The following is a 20,804-nucleotide window of genomic DNA, read 5'->3' as shown; positions in this document are numbered from 1 at the left end:
TAACAAACTAAAACAAGCTGTTTTATGCCAAATTATAAAATACCTCAAGAAAGATATTTTAAAATATTTACCTAAAGTTTTTTATTCAATGTCTTTATTTTTTCCAGCAATACAAATATAAGGCTTATGTAAGAATACAAAAGGAATATTTAATTAAAGTGAGTTGAGATGATGATACTACTAAATGATAAAATAAAACATAAAACTTAAGTGGGATTAGGATTCATATACTGTCACAAAACAATATTTAAAAGCATACCAATAACTACTGCATGGCAATTTCAAAATTGATATGTAAAATAAATTAGAATCTATTCTTTATTTACTCTTCAAATATTCAGTTGTTCTTATTCACTGATGAAAAAGCCTCTTCTATATATAATACCATGTACATATAATATACCAGTAGGGCATGATTTATTTTCCTAATGCCCTACTGGAGGGTGAAGGGGAGAAAAGAAGTATCAATTCTAGTCATTCAGAATATTTATTGCAGGCCTGGGGTTGTGGCTCAGTGGCAAAGCACTTGCCTAGCATGCATGAGGCACTGTGCTTGATCTTTAACACCACATAAATATAAAGGTACTATGTCCACCTAAAACCTAAAATAAATATTTAAAAAAACTAACAGAATATCTGTTGCATAGAGCAAGAAAGCCAAATATGGCTGTCACTGCTGTAATGTATTAGGGGGGAAAATAATCTAGAAACCAAAGGCTTCAGCAAGTAAAGAATTGCTATTAATTTACATCTATAAGCTAAAATATTTCAGCTACTACTGAAATACAACTTTAAAAATAAAATTTCCCATGACCCAAGTGCCCAGAGATAGTATTTCATTGATGACTATACTACAATTATAAATTTAGGATTTATATTCCCTTCAAATTTTTACTATATGTATAAAAATATTTCTAAAATAAAACTAGCGTACTAAGCATAATATTTGGCAACTGTTTTTTTTATTTTTATATCCTGAACATCATTTCATTAATATGTTCAGATCTACTATAATATTTATATAATACAGTAGTAGGGCATGATTTATTTTGGAGCATAATATATTTATATAATATACCAGTAGGGCATGATTTATTTTCCTAATTTTCCCTAATGTTCATATTATTAACAATGATGCAGTTAATCAAGGAAGAAAGAATATTATGCATAAATGCATATACCAATTGATAGCAGCACCCTAGGCAGCTACTTCTATTATATAACCTTGACTATGCTTCCAAATTCTTCATCCTCTTAGATTTCTATTTATTTTCCAAATCTGTTTCTCCAGGATTTCTGCCAGATCTGTGAACTACCTTAGTTCCATCCAATAAATTCCTCAAGTAACAAAATCAGTATTTGTTATTTGTGATCAAGCTTTCCAATGGGATATATATGTCATAAAATAGGAACCAAAAATGTTGGTGTGAATTTTGATGACAAAAAAGGAAACTAAAAAAACATTACCCATTTCCAGAGAACTTCCCAATGTGGGAAGGGTATGTACAGGTATTTGTCCATTTTCAGTCCAAGGAAAAATTTGAAAAGCACAATAAAAAACCAAATCAGTTTCTAAAGCTAATAATACAAAGTTGACAGAGCATTTGAAGACAGAAATACATGAAGATCTCACTGTGTTTTTCAAATTTTTCCTTGGACTGAAAATGGACAAAAAGTTCAATGACATAGTTAATGAATTATTTCACTAAAGAAAAAGGCATAGTAGTTGCATGTTCTAGACATGTTCCTTAAGTCACTTACACTTTTTCTCATTATTTTGAAAATATATATTTACTCTCTGAATACTTAATATTCAGTGTTCAAACATTTGGCATTAAAACAGAATTTTAAAAAGATGGGGCTGGGGTTGTGGCTCATCGGTAGAGCACTTGCCTAGCACGTGTGAGGCCCTGGGTTCGATGCTCAACACCACATAAAAATAAATAAATAAATAAAGGTATTGTGTCCAACTACAGCTAAAAAATTAATATTAAAAAAGGAAAAGAATCTGGGGCTGGGGATGTGGCTCAAGCGGTAGCGCGCTCGCCTGGCATGCGTGCGGCCCGGGTTCGATCCCCAGCACCACATACCAAACAAAGATGTTGTGTCCACTGAAAACTAAAATAAATAAATAAATAAATATTAAAAAAAAAAAAAAAGGAAAAGAATCTAAATGAATTTGTGTAATTGTTCTCTTTCTTTGTGTAGTCCTGTCACATTAAGGGAAAGAACTATAACTACAGGAATTTCAACTAAATACTCCCTGACATCAAAACAGAACATAATTATGATATATGATATGAAATTTTTTTTGTCCCTTACCTATTGCTCTGCTTGGTTTTTACCATGTTGATCTAACTCTAATGTTAATTTGTTGAAATTATAAATGCTTTCAGGACTTCCATGTTAATAATGTGGTTAGCTAGTGTTTCTTGATTCATTATCTCCTTGAGTTTTCATTTGTTGGTTCATTCACTTATTCACTGAACAAATAACCTGAGTAAGTACTATGTATAAGCACCTTCCTTAGTGCTAGGGATAGAGCCATGAACAAGAAAAACATAATTCCTGTTCTTTGGAGCTTATTAAGGAAGAAAAAAAGCAGACATTTTAGGGGCAATGGGATTATGTAACAGTCTAATACTATATGGTGCCTCTTAACAAACAGTATTCTTTTAAAATTATTTCCTATTTTAAATGTACCTAGTTACTATAATAAGTATAATATATAAAATTAAAGTAATAATGTTATAAAATTTCAAAGGATCTTTACTTTTCAATTTTAGGACCCATACTTTGAGGGAACTCAAAGCTCATACATTCAAATGATGCAGCTCCAGCCCTCAAAGCTCCAGCAAATTACAACATTTCCTATGTGCCCAGTTCTCCATGTCCAGTCCCACTCTACTCCCAGACCAAACACTTCCCCCCTTCACCCACAAACTTGGGGATGCTGTTCTGTTTGGGAAACTGTACTGGTCACTGTGTATGCATCTACTCCAATACCATCATTTACCCCATTAGTTATTTAAGAAATGAGCCAACTGACCACGCACAGTGGCTCATACCTGTAATCCCACCTGCTTGGGAGGCTGATATAGGAGATCAGCTTGGGCAACTGGACAACTTAGTGAGCTCCTGTTTCAAAATTAAAAATAAAAAAAGGCCTGAGGATGTACCTCAGTCATAAAATTCTTGCTTAGCATGCTCAAGGCCCTGGGTTCAGTTTCCAATACAGCAAACAAACAAACAAAAAAAAGTGAGCCAACTGGCACTCAAAACCACCTGCTACATAAACACAAGATTGACAGACTAGATTCAGAAGTTATCACCACTGTCTGGTTGTCATTTTCCTATCTGTAAAGTGAAGGGGTTCTTAAAGTAAGATAGCACATCATATGTTGAAATTAGGCCATATATAGTGGACTCTAGGTTATTAATCACTATTTCACGTTCATTCCAAGTCTTTAACTCTTACCATCCATCATGGTCAAACAAAGTGCTTAAGGTAGGGACAAAAGGAATAGCAGAGCCCTGAAAACTTGCCTTCTGGGGATAAGATGGTGACAGAAATTTTTCCTTAAAGACTATCTTAGAGTTTTCCTTTTTGTGTGTGTGTGTGGTGATGGGGATTGATCCCAGGGCCTTGTGCATGCAAGGCAAGCACTCTGTCAACTGAGCTATATCCTCAGCCCTTATCTTAAAGTTTTAAGAATGGACTATATGGTGGCAGGTGGTGGCGTGTGCCTGTAATTCCAGCAGCTTGAGGCTGAGGCAGTAGAATTGCAGGTTCAAAGCCAGCCTCAGCAAAAGTGAGGCACTAAGCAACTCAGTGAGCCCCTCTCTCTAAATAAAATACAAAATGGCTGGGGACGTGGCTCGGTGGCTGAGTGTCCCTGAGTTCAAACCCCAGTACTCTCCCCCCTAAAACAAAAAAGATGGACTGAACATTATATTTCAGCAAAGCAGGCAGAAGAGACAGGAAAAGATGCCATGTCAATCTAACACACTGATGTTAGATGAATACCTCTTAGGGGTGGAAAACTTGAGGCCAGGCACATCATCCTATCCTCAGCATTATTGCTGACAGGGGAGCCATGCAGCACACAAATGTTAATAGACTGACACTGGCCCTATTGCACTTTTCCACTTTCAAAACGAGTAAACTGGGGCTGGGATTGTGGCTTGGTGGTAGAGCTCTCGCCTCTCATGTGTGAGGCATAGGGTTCGATCCTCAGCACCAAATTAAAAATAAATAAAACAGGCTGGGGATGTGGCTCAAGTAGTAGCGCGCTCCCCTGGCATGCATGCGGCCCAGGTTCGATCCTCAGCACCACATACCAACAAAGATGTTGTGTCCGCCGAGAACTAAGAAAAAATAAATAAATATTTAAAAAATTCTCTCTCTCTTTCACTCTCTGTCCCCCTCTCTCTCTCACTCTCTCTTTAAAAATAAATAAATAAATAAATAAAACAAAGTTTTTTTTTTTTTAAGTGAGTAAATTGGGTGGCGCACGCCTATAATCCCAGTGATTTTAGAGACTGAGAGAGGAGAATCGTGTTCAGAGTCAGCCTCAGCAACTCTGAAGCGCTGAAGTCTATAAAGTTCTGGGGATTAATATCCAGAATACATAAAGAACTCAAAACATTTAACAATCAAAAAACAAATAATAAATGGGCAAAGGAACTAAACAGACACTTCTCAAAAGAATAATTACAAATGGTCAACAAATATATGAAAAAATGTTCAAAATCTCTAGTAATCAGGGAAATGCAAATCAAAACTAAGATTTCATCTTATTCCAGTCAGAATGGCAGTTATGAAGAACACAAATAATGTTAAATGCTGGTGAGGATGTGGGGGAAAAGTACATTGTTGGTGGGAATGCAAATTACTATAGCCACTCTGGAAAGGAGTGTAGAGATTCCTCAAAAAATTAGGAATGGAACCACCAAATGACTTAGCTGCCTACTCCTTGGTCTTTACCCAAAAGAACTAAAATCAGCATACTCTAGTAATATAGACAATACAATTTTTTTTTGAAAAGAGAAGAGAGAGAGAATTTTATAATATTTATTTTTCAGTACTTGGCGGACACAACATCTTTGTTTGTATGTGGTGCTGAGGATCGAACCCGGGCCGCACGCATGCCAGGCGAGCGAGCTACTGCTTGAGCCACATCCCCAGCCCGACAATACAATGTTTATAGCAGCACAATTCACAAGAGCCAAATTATAGTCCAGATGTCCATCAATAGATTAATAGATCAGCCATAAAGAAAAATGAAATAATGTCATTTGCCAGTAAATGAATAGAAATGGAGAACATCATGCTAACTGAAATAAGCCAGACTCAGAAAATCAAGGGTAGGATGTTTTCTCTCATATGGGGAAACTAGAGCAAAAAAAAGGGAAAGAAGGCAGCTGGAGGGCAGGAGTGAGATCATATCATAAATATATAGGGAACATCAGTGGAGGAGGGAGGGTGGGAAGAGGGAAAGATGGGAAAGTGGAGGAAATGAAATGAACTTAAGAAAATCATGTTATATGCATAGATAAGTGTACTAAAGGGAATTTCACTTTTATGTATATATGGAAAGTACCAATAAAAAATAAATAAATGAGGGGCTGGGGTTGTAGCTCAGTGGTAGAGCACTTGCCCTGCATGCATGAGGTCCTGGGTTCAATCCCCAATACCCCATAAAAATAAACAAATAAAAATAAAAAATATTGTGTCCATCTACAACAACAACAACAAAAATATACACACATACACACACACACACATACACATACACACACAAAAAGACAAGGCCAATTAAAAAAAAATAAATGAATGAGTGAAGGAAAAAATCAGTTAGGTAAAGGAAGAATAGGGGGAGAGAGGAGGGAAGGGAAAGTGGGATTGAAAGAGATTGAAATTAAAGATTCTATCCATGTATGACTTTATCAGTGAACCCAACTATTATGTATAATTACAATACTCTAATAAAAAGAAAAGAACAAAAAAAAATGTGGCACGTGTAAATAATGGAATGCTGTTCAGCTTCAAAGGGGGGGGGGAATTGTCATTTGTGACAAGTTGGATGAAACTGGAGGACATTATGCTAAGCGAAATAAATCAGGCACAAAAAGTCAAACACTGCATGGTCTCACTTATATAGGGAATCTAAAGCAGTTTAACTGAGTATGGTGGTGCATACCTATAATCCAGCAACTTGAGAGGCTGAGACAGGAGGATCTCAAATTCAAGGCCAACCTGGACAATTTAGAGAGGCCCCAAATAAATGAAAATGGAGAGGGATATAGCTCAATAGTAGAGTGCCCCCGGGGTTCAATCCCTAGTACCACCACCAACACCACTAAAAACAGTGAACTCAGAAGTAGAGAGTAGAATGATGGTTACCAGAGAATGAGAGGGTGAAAAGGGAGGGACTAAAGAGTTGTGGATTGGATGGTACAAAGTTTCAGATAGACAGGAGGAATAGTTTTGAGATATATTGAACAGTAGGATGAGATGACTCTAGTCAATAATAGTATATATTTTAAACTAATGGTAAACTTCAAATGTCTTACCATAGAAAATGACAGGTAAGTGAAATGATGGCTATGTTAATTAGCTTGATATAATTATTACATTGTATACATGTCAAATAGCACACTGTACCCCATAAATGTATATAATTATTTGTCTATCAAAAATAATAATTAAAAATCCTTCAATAGAACTTTCCTTCTTAATATTTTAAGTTCAATAATTTAAAAGTTGAGCTTATTATTTAATTGAATGTAATAAGATATAAATTTTAAAATATTTATTTTATTTGGCACCAGGTATTGAACCCTGGGGTGCTTGTCATTGGGCTACATCTCAGTCTTTTTTATTTTTTAAGATAGAGTCTCACTAAGTCACTTAGGATCTTGCTAAATTGCTGAGGCTGGCCTTGAACTTGGGATCTTCAACCCTCTGGTCTCCACCACCTGAGTCACTGGGATTACAGGCATGCACCATGGAGCCTGAATAAAACATTTAAATATTAATCATTTAAGTGAAATGTTTTTAAAAGGAGTAGGAAACAATGTAACAGCTTCCTATATTACTCTACAGCTTAAAAATATAAAACAACTGAAGCAATCGCTTTAGTTGCTGGTATAATACATCCTATTTATGATCTGGTATTTACCTATTCGTTAGGTTCTGTTTACTATTACAAATATTACTGTAATACATACTCTTTTGCATGCCTACTTGTGCGTTGACTAAGAGTTTCTTAAGGAATATCGGTTCCAACATTTTTTGTTCCTGAATACAAAATATGAATATTATTAAAATATCAAAAAGTTCATGGTTTGGTACAGTTCTAGTCACAAGTCCAAAATGATCTTTTTTTTTTTTGGTTAACTAAATTTAATCAAGAATACTGAGCCAGGTGTGGTGGCACATGCCTATAATCCCAGCTGCTCAGGAGGCTGAGATGGGAGGATCTCAGTTCAAAGCCAGCCTCAGCAAAAGCAAGGCTTTAAGCAACTCAATGAGACCCTGTCTCTAAATAAAATAAAAAATAAGACTGGGGATGTGGCTCAGTGGTCAAGTGCCCCTGAGTTTAATCCCCCATACACCCACCCACCCACAAATACTAAATAAGGGGCTGGGAATGTGCTAAGTGGTAAAGTCCTTGCCTGGAATACACGAGGCCCTGGGTCGAAATTCCTAAGCACCAAAAACAAAAACAACTAAGAATAACAAAATTTTATTTTTTTTTGGTGCTAGGGATTGAAACTAGGGTCTCACACATGATGAGTATATGGTGTAACACTGAGCTTACCTCCCAGCCCAATAACAAATTTTAGAAAGGAAGATTAGGTAGGAGGGAATGAAATGAAAAGTGTTATAATAAGGTCACTGTGGCATAAGAAAACAGGTAAATGAAACAAAACAGCTCGGATACAGATATTAATATTGGTGAGTTTCAATTTCTAGGTGTAAAACAATTTCTGTAATTTTATTTTACTTTATTTTATTTATTTATTTATTTTTTGTTTTGGGGATTGAACCCAAATGTACTTTATCACTGAGCCACATCCCAACCCTTTTTAATTTTTATTTTGAGACAGGGTCTCACTAAGTTGCTTAGGGCTTTGCTAAATTACTAAGACCTGTCTTGATGGGCTGGGGATGTGGCTCAAACGGTAGCGCGCTCGCCTGGCATGCGTGTGGCCCGGGTTTGATCCTCAGCACCACATACAAACAAAGATGTTGTGTCTACCGAAAACTAAGAAATAAATATTAAAAAAATTCTCTCTCTCTTAAAAAAAAAAAAAAAAGACCTGTCTTGAATTTATGGTCCTCTTGCCCCAGCCTCCTTGCTGGGATTATTGGCATGTGCCACCATGCCTGACCCAATTTCTATAATTTTAGAAGAGATGAAATGATTTTTTTTTTGGTGTGTGTGTATGTATGTATGTATGTGTGTGTGTGTGTGTGTGTGTGTGTGTGTGTATTTTGTGGAGCTGGGGAATAAAACCCAGGCCCTTACATGTGCTAGGCAAGCACTCTACCACTGTGCTGAGTCTTCAGCTCTATGATGAAAGAAATCTCAAAGAAAAATACCGACAAATCAAAGTTAATATAAATATGCCACAAATACAAAATTTCTGAATTTCTGTATATAAAATGATAAAAGTTACAAGCAACCTAGAGAATTCTGTGACATGGATATTAAAAACAGGGCTATGCCATTTATAAAGGAAGGTATTTTTAAGTGATCTCATTAAGGAAAAAAAATATACTTAATGGAAAAACCACAAAGGAGGGCTGGGGCTGTAGCTCAGTGGCAGAGCTCTTGCCTAGCATGGGTGAGGCCCTGGGTTTGAGCCTTAGTATCTCATAAAATTAAAGAAAATAAAGGCATGCTGTACATCTACAACTACAATTTTTTTTAAATCCACAAAGGAGGAAATATAATTAACACAGTACATATTTAACCATTCTCTGCAACTTGAAAAAATACAAACTCAAAGTGAAACACTATTTGTCCACTATATAATAGTTTTGTTTTGACAAAATTTCTATTGATGGAGTGGTGGAACAGGATTTTTCTTTACTGGTGGGACTGTAAATAGGACAGTAATTTGGCCGTGTGGTTCTAGAAACTTAAAATATCCCCAACCTATGACTTCGGAGTAATTCTACCTCCGATTTTCTGTCCTAAGAAAATTAAAACAAGGAGTTATCTTTATATGGAAAAATGTTTTTTGCAATGTTGGTTTAATAATGAAAAATTTAGAAAATGTCTAAAGGAGGAGGATAATTAAACAACTTGTTATATACCTATTTGATATGCTATTGGTGCATGTCATTGATTTTCAATGAAATAAATTTTTCTTACATGTTTACATCTCTGAAATTTAGGTGTGTCTTATAATTGACTTGAAGGCTTTTCCCCTAGTTGGTGGTACAGGAAGTAACTAAATACCTTAATTATTAGGTTTGACGAAACATGGTTTATGGCTATGAAAATGTTTCTGAAGAGTGTGAGATGGAATGAAAATGTTAATATTAGAAATATATACCATGTTGTAGATCATAACTACAGCTATATAAAGCAAGCAAACAAAAGCAAAAACAAAGCCTATGTGTAAAAAAATATTTTTTATAACCTTAATTAGTAATTGCTTCTGGGTAATATAGTCAGCTATGGATGCTTAGTTTTCTTCTTCCCTCAAATATTTTTTCCAAATTATATGTATAATAAACCCTGCATTTGCTTTTATAATGAAAATACCATCTCTCAAATTATATTCTTTTTTAAAAATAATTATTTTTAAAAAATATTTATTATTATTTTTTTTAGTTTTAGGTGGACACAATATCTTTATTTTATTTTTATGTGGTGTTGAGGATCGAACCCAGCGCCCCGCACATACCAGGTGAGCGCACTATCGCTTCAGCCACATCCCCAGCCCTCAAATTATATTCTTAACAAGTAAACAGATAACCATCTTTTAAAGTCCAGCTTGTGGAATATCTGATTAAAACATTAATCAAATATTATTTTTTTGGCTAGGAAGTTTCATGAAGAGTAGTACTTGGCTCAGATTCTGGAGAGAAAGTCAAAAAAGATCATTCAGCTCTGCTCCCAAGGAACTCAGACCCTACAGATTTTATACTAGGTTTTGACAGCATTCCTTTTCTTTAAACAGGAAAATCTTTCATATTCCTAACTTGTGTGTGTGGCATCACTGAAGATGGCCCAATGTCAACCATTTAAGTGAGTGATTTATATGGAGATGAGAGCTGGGAAGAGGGTACCCAGGGGAAGCGGTCACTTAAGGTATTAAATGCCCTTGTTATTCCACTTAAAATATTTCAAAGGGGAATAAATGTCTGTAGGTAGCTAATGAGTATTTCCAGACCCTTATGTCTAACTTCCTAATGTCCTGTTGTATAACAGTTCTGACTTTCAAAGGTTTCCCCAGAAAATTTGAGGAAGTAGGAAATTTATCTGTGAGGTCAAACCATAAGAAGTACCTGTACAACCAAGCTACTAAAGTATTACAAGAAAGTCAGCTAAGAAAAATGAACCTTTTTTTCCTTCATATAAGTTTATTTTATTTTATAGTCAGCAATGAGTCAAAGAGTAACATTTCCAAAATTGTATCTTACAAATTCTTAATTTAAAATTAAGGTACATACACACTTTTTGGTTCTCTTAAGCCAAAAAAATTAAAATAAGCCTACCATCACCTTGAAAAAATTCAAAAAATTTCAAGAATCTAACATTCTTTTACCTATATTCCAAATAGGACTCATAAACTGAAATAAATGCAATAAAAATGCATCAAAGGCAAAGAATTGAACCTATAAGATTCATTTTTTTTTAGAGAGAGAGAGTGAGAGAGAATTTTAATATTTATTTTTTTAGTATTTTGCGGACACAACATCTTTGTTTGTATGTGGTGCTGAGGATCGAACCCGGGCCGCACGCATGCCAGGCGAGCGTGCTGCCGCTTGAGCCACATCCCCAGCCCTATAAGATTCATTTTTAAAGACTCAATAGAATGGTGATTGCATAAGTATACACACCTGTCAATACTAATTAAACTCTTCTTTTAAAATGCATGCATTTGATTATGTGTAAGCTTTAAAAATAAAAAATACACCTGAAACTTCTACTGCATTGTATACTAGAAGGCCAACCCCTCCGAAATTGTAATTGAGAATTACCTTCACAGAGATGATAAATCCTCATTCATCTGGAAACCATGGTTAAACTAACATCAGAATAAAAACTCCTTTGACAAGAGAAACCCATGTCCCTTAATAGTTTTTTAATTTTTAAAAAAATATTTCTTTAGTTGGAGAAGAACATAATACCTTTATTTTATTTTTTATATGGTGCTGAGGGTCAAACCCAGTACCTTATACATTCAAGGTAGGTGCTCTATCACTGATTACAGCCTCAGTCCCTAGTGTTTTAATTTTAAAGCATGTAACATGGAAGTAAATTTTAAAATAGAATTAATATATGAAGTTAGATTGTATATATTCCTAAGAACCCTACTACTGTTCCAGAAAGAACTAGTAACTTCATTCATTAAGATCACAGCTGTATTTCCAATGACAGCTCTAGTCATTTTTTTGGAGCTAAAATTGTCTACATTTATTAACTATTTTAATGTTGTCAATGAATAATGATTTTTATATTAGGATTTCATAATCTCAATTTATAGCAGGGATCCGAAGCTAGGTTAGTATTCTCAAAATGGTAACTATAATGAGAGGATCAGATCTCACTGAAACTTACAAATAGTTATTTTTTTACAACAGAATTACTAAGACAAACTTAGAATTCAGTTTTGTTCAGTCTGTCCTGTAAGTATATATATACTGCCCATATTACATTTTGGTTAGATACTGTTACTGGCATTATAAGGTTTATAGGAATTCTGTAAAATGTAACTTTTATAGCTTCATTAAAGACCTCTACCTAATTATTTGCCAACTATAAAAAACATTAACATGGAAGAATAGAGATGAATGTGATCTAACTGAAGTTATTTCTTATTCTATAGAAATATAGAAACCTGAATCATCATGTTGTTTCAGTTTTTCTGGCTAGGAAATTTAATATAATCCTTCTTCCTTCCAAAGTTGGAAAAGACATGAGTTTCTGCTAGAAACTCAAGACATGTAAGACACAAAACAGGAAACTGTATTGTTTCATTTATAGGTAATAAAGATTTCAGTTTAAGCCTATTATTTTAATTACCAATGGAATACAAAGTATGAACATAATAGGCATATTAATATAGCTTTAATAGGTTTTTTTCCTTCTTAAGGAAATGTCAGCTAAATATTATCTTTAGGCTACATTATAAAGATATACGTATAGGTACATATACACAATAGGAAATTATCCAAATCCATCCCAATTTATTCAATAAATATTTATTAAGAACCTATTATATGCTGTTTAAACTACTCATTTTTTTGATATAATTTTGAGTACAATGAAGAAAGTGTTTCTTGATCAAATGGAAAAGCTTTCCTACCTTTAAAAATTATCCAAGGTAAATGTAACTTTCCATCTATTATATTGTTTGTTTTATTATATTTATTATATCAAACTTTACATATTGGCACTCTAGAGAAATTTTCCAGGCCAGTATAACCAAAATTAACTTGAATAGGCTTAATTTGAAACTCTCAAATAGGTGATATTTCTTCATATTCTGGGTAAGCATATGCATATGAGTTAAAGTTGACACCTGACTTCAGAATGTCTCATCTACTCAAGATTCCTAGCAGGAAAAACTGCTTTCACTCATCACCTATCCTACTCACTCAGGATTGTCACCAAGGTATACCATGGTCTTTTCTTTTTAAAAGTGAGGCCTATTCTGCCCAACTTTTTTTTTTTTTGTACCAGGGATTGAATCTAGAGGCACTTACACTGAGCCACATCCCTAGCCGTTTTCTTTCTTTCTTTCTTTCTTTCTGAGACAGAGTCTCTCTAAATTGCTTAGGGCCTGAGCCTCCCAAGTCGCTGGGATTATAGGCAAGTGCTACTGTGCCCAGCTTCTGTCCTACTTTTGTCTTGTTCACATCTCACAATTCAGTCAATTCTTGTTAGGCCATCTCTTTCTCTCTCTCTCTTTTTTTTTTTTTTTTAACATTAGCAGGTTTGGACACATATCTTTATTTTTATTTATTTTTATGTGGTGCTGAGGATCGAACCCAGGGTCTCACATGTGTGAAGCAGGCACTCTACAGCTGAGCCAAACCCCAGCCCCATTAGCAGTTTTTTTAAGTATGTTTTTTAGTTGTTGATGCACCTTTATATTCATTTATTTACTTATTTTAAATTTTTTTAGTTGTTGATGGACCTTTATTTTATTTGTTTATTTATATGTGGTACAGAGAATCAAACCCAGTGCCTCACACATAGGAGACAAGCGCTCTACCATGGAGCTACAACCCCAGCCCTATTTTCATTTTTTTTTTATGTGGTGCTAAGGATGGAACCCAGTGCTTCACACATGCCAGGAAAGCGCTCTACCACTGAGCTATGGCCCCAGCCCCCATCTCTTTCTCTTAATGAAAAAAAAAAATCTGTGGCCTTAAATCCTGTTACCTTTTTGGATACCTTGGGAATGCTATTTCATTTCTTTTTTTTGTAAATCAAAGAAACAGTACTGTTCTCACATACTGACTATTATTAGTTGCCTACTATGTGCTGCTTGCTGGGCTCCACCTCAGGAATGTTTAAGCATGAAATCGACAGTTGGAAATATTCCTGTAGCAAGGAAAAGAAATCCCTGAATCTCATAAACAGTGCGATCAACTTGGAAGCATGTGAAAGTAATTAGAAATCCTATATATAATCATCCTTCAAAATACTATTCAACTCTTATTAAACTTGTTTTTCTTCAAGCATTAATATTTAGGATAAATAAAAATAATGTCTTCTTGTTTTATTAAGTTTCATCACTAGCGTAGATTTTCTAATCTTTCCTAAGGTGGCAATGGTCTTTCTATAGTATGGATAAAATATGTTCTTAGGCTATAATAAAAGCCCAGAAGCCATTTGATATGTTGTTTCCCAGGGAAAATGAGTTCCAAATTCCCAACAGCCCACAAACTTCTGAAATACAAAGCATTTGTAAATTAGGGATGACTTATTCTTTATGTCTATATTTACATTCCTGTAGGCTTAAGAAATGGTGCCATCTCTAAGGTAATCCTATTTAATGACTAGTTTTAAAATAAAATTTTCTGAAGACTGTCAAGCTAAATGCAAATTTTCTATCCAAGAACTGAGTGTGGGAAATTATGTAAAGAAGTAAAAGTTTGCTTGTGATATGTCTTTTATATTTACTTTGGACTTTAAGTATAAGATATTAGTCTAGAAAAGGTTTCTACAGACCAGCTAAGTGAGTTGCTTCTTATATATAGGTCAACAGGCAGAGGGAAAAAAACCCCACAAAATTCCACAAAACAAAACCTGTTTTACAGGCGTCTATACACCTAGAGGAGATATCAGGGAACGTACAGCCACTTTATATCTAGGGTGCAGACCCTTTTAATACATTTTGCTGATACTCTGCCAAAGTTTTCCTTTTAGCTAATTCGTTCTGCTTTAAAGGATTCACTTGAATCAGTAACTAAGGACATATGTTTCTTCAAGCCTTTACAGGGTAGATTAGAAACTCTGCTTAGAATGGCGCATCTGTATGCAATGATTCAATGTAGTAGTTAACAATACATATACTTCCTCCTATAGAACAATTACATGCTTTCTGTTGATGCCTTTAAAAATATATAGCATGCAATCTATCTAGAGATTATATAAATGAAGGTTTTTATTGGCATTAAAGTAAATATTTTAAGAATTTATTTTTCTTTTCTCTGTTCTTCTGGTTATAATAGTTCTTCAGCAGAACAATGAGTATGAGAGCTTGGTAGCAGCTATAAGAACAAAACAACTGCTTTCTTTATTCCTTAACTTAGAAATCTATGTGCATTCATTTTATATCAATAGTAAATTTTACTGGTAAATTGTCTAATTTTTATTTTCCTTACAGAACTTTGAAAAAATCAGGTGTCACTATTGGATCTCACAGTAGCATTCAACATTTAAATTATATCCTTTTTTTTTTTTTAAAGAAAGAGTGAGAGAGAATGAGAAAGAGGGAGAGAGAGAGAGAACTTTAATATTTATTTTTCAGTATTTGGCGGACACAGCATCTTTGTTTGTATGTGGTGCTGAGGATCGAACCCGGGCCGCACGCATGCCAGGCGAGTGCGCTACCACTTGAGCCACATCCCCAGCCCCGAAATTATATCCTTTTAATTAATGGTATACAATACTTTAATATGAATTGAGGGAATGATGTAATTTATAATAACTTATAAAACTAGACACCAGTATGATAACTGATGATATACAGAAAAGGCTAACTTTTGAATTTTCATGCAGTTAAAAGAGAAACACAAAAACTGGTATAATGCCACTATTTTATTTTTGGAAACTCTTTGTAAATAAAAACTCATTTCCAAAATAAGATATTCCATGGACACAGAATAGTTGGTAAAGATTCAAGTGCCTTAGGCAACAGAGAAGTATTGTTTTGTAGTTGTTGTTTTTGCAAACCTCTCCTAGTAACAGCAGTTCATCATGCAAAAGAAATAAGGTAACAAAATAAAATAAGCAATAACTGTGGAAAAGTAAAAACTGAAGCCCCACATTAATTCCTTTTCTACATCCCAAACTGGTATAGATAACCTTGTTGCTACTCACCAAATGGTATAGAAACCAGGCTTGTCTACGCAACAGAAAGTAGACACATGGTGAGGTGCTGAAGACAGCTCTTTCTTGGGCTCAAAGCACGTTAGAAGAAGTAGCCTTTTTCTTCCATTTATTAGAGGATGTCTCCTTATTACCAAAGTGTTGCAGAGAAGAGTTTGCACAATTCCTACTTGACTTTCTGCCTCTCTCTCTGAAGATTAACAGTTACCACGGGAAAACGTTAGCAGAAATCGCATAGAGCGGCTGTAAATTTCCACTCTGCTTGCTCTCAGATTCCAAGCTTTGCTTGTCTCTTAATCTGTCACAGGCAGTTCTGTTTCTGGTCAAACCAGCTTGCTTATTCGTCCTCCTCTCCCTCTAACATGCACTTTTCGATACATACCACACAGTCACAGCTCCCTCTTTTTTCCCTCCCCGATTGTGTAATGTCACAGGAATGCAATTAAGCTGAGGCAAAATTAATTCTTGGGCAAAAAAAAGAAAAAGAAAAGTCTAAGAATAAACAAAAAATTTTCATCACTTTTACTCTGTAAATCTTAAATGTATTCATGCATAAAGTTTTGTCAACTGATTAAACTGGCTTGACCATCTTGGTAAAAAATGTAAATAAAGGTTTCCAACAAAGGTATGTTGATAGTAATAATAGCATTCATCTGCTAATGTATTAGCTCCCCGGGGAAGTTGCTCTTCTCCTTCTCCAATCGTAATAAGAAAGTGGAGCAAGTAAACATGAAAGCACTATGAATTTAATCTTGAAATATAAAAAAGCAAAGAAGATTTTGGACTAAGGTATTTATAATTTAATTTTAACAGTTTAATTTTATGAAAATTTAATGAATTTTTAATATGTTTTGAAACTCAGACCAACATTTGCACTTATAAAGGAAAAATTGTAAAGAATCCAGAAAAATACTGACATTAAAAAATGTTATTTAACATTTAGACCAGCTTAATCATGTCTGTGCAAACTACATGTCATTATTTCATTTGGAAAGAAAGTTTTTCCCCTCTATGCACTATTAGTCAGGATGCATTTTAACTCTTCAATGAGAATTATAAGGCTACAAAAAACCATTTTAAACATTAATATACATCTATAATCATAGAGAAAAATCCCTTAAAATTGAAAATTTCTTTAAGTTTGGGGATGAGGAATTGAGTGGAAAATTGAGTGGGAAGGTGGCTGACAGGTTTAGATGGCATTTGCAGGATTCTTCAGAATTAGAAGGCAAGGTGCACAGCTTGTTCTGTATTGGAAGCTGGTCAGAGATGCTTCAGATTTCCATTCTAGCCCCAAAGACTTTGAGGTTCTCCCTCTCCCACTCTCAGTTTTCAAACAAAATTTTGAACCCTTCTAACAAATCTTCCAATTACAAAGCTAACAGAGTAGTTATTAGATCTATTATTAAGTAACACAGTAATCTTATCCTTTGCAAAACTAAAATATCTCTAAAGAATATAAGTTTAAGATTAAAGATAAATCTGTAAATAGTTGTTTATACACCTTACGAAAAAATAAGCAAATCAATTTGGGTTTAAAATATAGATTTTTAAATTTGGTTCCTTTAAAGTAGTATTTTAGAATTTAAATATACTATGCAGTAATTTGGTTATTAACACCTAAGAAATAGGCATCAAAGAAGTCTAGCAATAACTCTGCTAATTATTTTTTCAATCAGTAGCTTTGCAAAATTTTATTTCCTAGTTTTAAAGAGAAGTTAAATAATGATTATCCTAAATCAGCAAGGGATATTAAGTACCTAACATTGTGGGTTATATTCCAAAGAATACAAAGAAACTCAGAATTTGTAAGATTGGTTCTGAGAATAACTACAAGGTTAATTTTTTTTAAAACTCATTTTAAAATTGGGAAACTTTACATGAGTTTACAGCAGATTCAAAGTCACAAAGTTAAAGAGTTTAAAACATATAGGGCTAGGAATGTTGCTCAGTGGTAGAATGATTGCCTAGACCCTGTGTTCAATCCTCAATACCACAAATATACATATAAATTAAACAAAAATTATATATAATACATGTGCATGTGTTTGTGTGTGTGGGGTGTGTGTGTATATATATGTATATAAGATTAACTACATATGATTGTGTATTTGATTCCTACCAAGTACTATTTTCCCCCATATTTTTTGTTGGTGCATTATAATTATACATAATGGTGGATTCGTTGTTATATGTTTGTATCATTCCCCAGTATTTTCTCTGTCTTCTCTTCCCTCCCCCAGTCCCTTTCCTCTACTGGTTTCCCTTCAGGTTTCATGAAAACTGCTCCTTATACCTCCCTCTCCCCATTCCCACCTTTCTTTTCTTTTTTCCTGTGTAGCTTCCACATGAAAGAGAACATACAACCTTAACCTTCTGAGTTTGGCTTATCTCGCTTAACATAATGATCTCAACTTCCATCCATTTTCCTGCTTGACACAAAATTTCGTTCTTCTTTATGGCTGAATAAAACTCTATTGTATATATACACCATATTTTCTTTTGCCATTCATTCACTGTCAGACTCCCAGTCTAGTTCCATAGTTTGGTTATTGAATTGCTAAGTACCATTTTTAAAAAATTATTATTGAATTGCTAAGTACCATTTTTTAAAGATGTACCCAAAGAAATCACAAAATGCAACCTTATTAGACCACAAAGAAATCTATTTATTATTTCAAAAAGAAAAAATGGGAAAGCTATATTCTCTGACTACTGCATAATAAGAAAAGAAGTCATTTTTTGAAATCTTCAACAAATACACCAAAATTTTTTTCAATAAGAAAAAGTCCTTTTAGCTGTGTGCAATGGCTCAGGCCTATAATCCCAGTGGCTGGGGAGACTAAGGCAGGAGAATTGTGAGTTAAAAGCCAGCCTTGGCAAAAGCAAGGCTCTAGGCAACTCAGTGAGACCCTGTCTCTAAATAAATTACAAAATAGGGTTGGGATTGTGGCTCAGTGGTCGAGAACCCCTGAGTTCAATCTCTAGTACCAAAAAGAAAGAAAGAAAGAAAATGTCCTTTTTAAAGGACTGTTAATACTTGAAAATTAAAACAAAAGATTCTTCGAAAAGTCTGCTAAAGTATTAGCTTCTCAGGGAAGTTGTATAGAAAAGAATTTTAAAAGTACAATTACATTATGCTAAGTGAAGTTGGCCAATCCCTAAAAAACAAATGCCGAATGTCTTCTCTGATATAAGGGGGGTGACTCAAAATAGGATAGGGAGGAAGAGCATGAGAAGAAGACTACCATTAAATAGGGAAGAGAGGTGGGAGGGAAAAAGAGGGAGAAGGGGAGTTGTACAGAAGATGGAAGGAGACCCTCATTGTTATACAGAATACACATATGATGTTGTGATGAGAAAAAGAAAAAAAAAGTGTGTCACATTAGATTGGAGAGAGAGAAAAGATGGGAGAGGAGGGGAGGAGTAGGGGGGATAGGAAGGGCAGAATAGAATAGACAATATGATTGATGTATGTACATTCCATGTATGTATTATATGTCAAAATATATTCTGCTGTCATGTATGACTAAAAAAATAAAAATAAATCGTATGGTAAAAAAAAAAAGTACAATTACAGGGATTTCTGCTTTAGCATATGTAGGATGGAACAACAGACGGGATTTACTCTCCTATCTTACAAAAAATTCCTAGACAAAATATACAAAATGATCATTTCAGACAAAAGACATAATGCAGTAATACCTGATAGAGGAAAAGAAAGAAACAAAGCTTTGACAAACTGCCCCAAGCAAGAGGGGAACCCAAAGGGTACAGCAGTCTCAGGGAGCTGAGTTGAGAATTCGGGGATGCCAATGGGACTAGAATTCACAAAGTGAGTATCAGAGAGGAGAGAGCTGCAAAGAGGGCCCTGGCAACATGGAGAGGGTTCTCAGATCTTCATGGGAGAGTTGAATCACATGCCTGTGAGAGAACTCCCCAAGTCCAAGTAAAGAACCACTGCAGAGGAGCAGGTAGAATAATTCCTAAAGCTCATACAGGGATGGAAATGTCATGTTTTCAACACAAGAGTAAAGACATCTCATAATATGCAGAAAATTAGGCTGAGCATCTAGAAGGAATTCACTTCAGTAGTGGGACCAAATTAAAGATTTTCTGGTCCTTTGTAATAGAGCTTAAAAATATGCCTTGGAATAATCAAATTCTTCCCAAATAATTTAGCTGATCCTACAATAGAATTAAAAAACATTTATAGAAATTCTTAAAAATCTAACACCCAAGAACATAAAATTCACACTATGTGGCTTCTAGTAAAAAATTACCAGATTAGAGCTAGGGATATGGGACACTTACCTAGCACACACAGAGTCCTACATTTGCTCCCCAACACTGCAAAAAACAAATCAGCATACAAAGAAGCATGAAATACAATGTATAATAAGGAAAGAAATCAATTAAAAGACACAGATTCAGAAATGATACAAATAATAGGATTAGTAGAGAAATACTGAAATGCTTATTAAAATCCATAGATTCAAGAAGCAGACATAAGACAGATAAATATGGTAAGGACAGACACAGAAGATGTAAAAAAAAGATCCAAATTAAATTTCTACAGATTAAAATTAACTTTCTGCCTTAGGACCATACACACACACAAAAAAAAAAATTTCTGAAGTGAAAATTACACCAAATGGGATGAACAACAGGTTGCACACTGCAGAAGAGATGATACTAAACCCGAAGACAGCAACAGAAGGTATCAAAATAAAACACTGAAAAAAAGATTAAACAACAAAACCCGCAGCGTTCCTGAACTATTGGAAAACCTCAAGCAGCCTAAAATATAAAATTTGTCATTTGAATCCTGAGAGGAAAGGAGAGAGATGGGGCAACAGAAAACAATGCTGAAAGAAAAAAAAATGGTTCACATTTTTTCAAATTTTATGAAAATTATAAGTTCATAGATCTAAAAACAAACTTTAAACACAGACACGCAAAATAATCCCAAGTCATATCATAATCCAGTTG

General features: G+C 34.4%; 1 protein-coding gene across 7 annotated transcripts in view; it reads right to left on the bottom strand.

The window, feature by feature from the left end:
• Cab39l (calcium binding protein 39 like) overlaps positions 1-20,804 on the bottom strand; it is a 124,536-nt gene that overhangs the window by 57,144 nt on the left and 46,588 nt on the right. For 2 of the 7 annotated variants that reach the window (XM_077795167.1, XM_026393659.2), the window contains one exon: positions 20,127-20,162. The exons of the other annotated variants lie outside the window; for them this stretch is intronic. The gene's annotated coding sequence lies outside the window, so the exon portion shown is untranslated. The remainder of the gene's footprint in view (positions 1-20,126; positions 20,163-20,804) is intronic. 7 annotated transcript variants of the gene reach the window in all.

The sequence above is a fragment of the Urocitellus parryii genome, chromosome 2 (genome assembly GCF_045843805.1).
Source record: "Urocitellus parryii isolate mUroPar1 chromosome 2, mUroPar1.hap1, whole genome shotgun sequence".
In the NCBI taxonomy this organism is placed as follows: domain Eukaryota; kingdom Metazoa; phylum Chordata; class Mammalia; order Rodentia; family Sciuridae; genus Urocitellus; species Urocitellus parryii.
This window is presented reverse-complemented; position numbering and strand designations above follow the sequence as displayed.